Raw genomic sequence first — 2,042 nt, forward strand, 5'->3', positions numbered from 1 at the left:
AAGACTATCATTATTATTATCAATTTAAAAGAAAGACTTGAATTGTTTTCCTTTAAAATTAAAAGAAAAAAATTAATAAAAAAAACATATATATCTTCAATTCTCCCTTACATGTCAAAATATACTTTAAGAGTTTTACCATAAGTTTTTTGAATTAAACTTAAAATATTCGTATTTTTAAAGCAAAATAAAATTAATTATAATAATTATTGATAAAATCTTACTGAAGTACATTATATTTAAAAACATAAAATAAATTATACTTGTTTTTTGCACAAAAACTATCACGGTTATTAAATTTGTACTTAGAGTAGTAGTTCTTCAAGAAAACTTTTAACATTTTTAATGTTCGCTATTACACGAACGATTGGCTTTCATTTTGCTGTGTTGGTTTGTTTTTTAATTTGGCTTTTACCAACCAAGTTTTAACGATGTTTATAATTTCATCATCTGTTATAATTACAGGACTTTTCGTGTAGTAAGTCTTACGGATTCTGAAATGATAAGGAATCTTATATTTTGATTGTTTTTTTTAAATACTAGCAAATTTCTTTAAAACTTTTTTTACTGCAATTTAAACATTTCTAAACAATAAATTTCAATAAAATGTTGAATCTGGTGTGAATTCCCAATGTATTAATTATGTATTAATTACTTTAAAACAAAAAATAAAATATAACTTTCCTAAACATATCATAAAGAAATTAAAATTATATTTGTATTACTTACTAAGGACTAATTTTGCCAGAAGTTAAATCCTTAAAAATTAGGTTCCCCTTGTGCCCCTCCCAGCTGTATTCTCTTCCAATTTCCGGTGTTAAAATTCGGCACATCAATTTCTTGACAATAATTCGTAAATTACTACCGCCCCATTTTCGACAATTCTGTAGCCTCAAAAATTATTGTATAAAATATACTTATTTATATTTTATATACTATTATTATTTTTATTTTCCTTTATATTATTATTATATTTATATTATTATAATTATTAGATTATATATATTATTATATTTTATTTATATAATTATGGTATAATTTTAGTAATATAAACGATCATTTTACCACACATGGAATATTCCTTTATCTTGTAAAGTTCTCTCAATTTCTTGAAGCTCCATTTTTGATTTTACTGGCAAATTTTCTATGATTGTAATGAGTACTTCATTTGATAATATTTTGATTAGTATTTTTCTTGAGCAACGAGAAAATTAGATTGTTTTAATGATTCTACGTGCTCATTTAATTCTCCCATGCGGCCATTAATGCTATGTAAGTGTCGTAGAACTTGGCGTTGAAATTCTGAAAATTCAAAATATTATACATATAATGAACACAAAACAAACCTTAACATATTTTACGATTTGCAAGTGAATTAGAAAGTATGCATATTATAGCAATATTAAAACTAAGGCTTTTTTCCACACATAAAACATATATTTTTCTCCATACATATTACCTTTCATTTCAATTGCGTGTTTTTTGAAAATTAGTATGGATCTCAGCTAAAATATTATCAGAATTTTGCTTCTTACTTTCGCCGATTTGGTAAACATTATTATTCGATTTATAGTACGGATCTCAGTTAAAATATTGTCTGAATTTTGCTTTTTATTGCTCTCACTGACTTGGCCAACATTATTGTTCGAATTTGATGAAATCCAGTCTTATCTGCTTTATATGTCGGAAAATTAATGGACAAATCCTTTTCGCCACACTCATCGCTTTTCCGTATCGGTATCTGTGTATGTATCACTGTACTGTCTTTTACGTTTCGGTACACGACATCCTTTTCCATATTCAGCAGATTCAGATAATGATGAGAGATTATCTCTATCCAATGCAGTTTTGCATTTTCTTTGAGCAATTTTATAATCGTCTAGAAAAAAATATTGCTGTTAAATTATAGTTACTTGATAAAAATGTTTCATTTAAAAAATCTTATATATAAATATATAATATATATATAAAAGTTCTACTTGCTATATTTAATAAATTGAACAATTTTTAACAAATAAATGAAAAGCCAAGTTATAAAAAAT

The 2,042-nt window shown here is 24.8% G+C and overlaps 1 pseudogene; it reads right to left on the reverse strand.

The window, feature by feature from the left end:
- Positions 1-342: 342 nt before the first annotated feature.
- On the reverse strand, positions 343-1,477 carry LOC146724890 (uncharacterized; annotated as a pseudogene).
- Between the last annotated feature and the right edge of the window lie 565 nt (positions 1,478-2,042).

The sequence above is a fragment of the Nylanderia fulva genome, unplaced genomic scaffold, assembly GCF_048542155.1.
Source record: "Nylanderia fulva isolate GAGA-0341 unplaced genomic scaffold, ASM4854215v1 Scaffold1114, whole genome shotgun sequence".
In the NCBI taxonomy this organism is placed as follows: domain Eukaryota; kingdom Metazoa; phylum Arthropoda; class Insecta; order Hymenoptera; family Formicidae; genus Nylanderia; species Nylanderia fulva.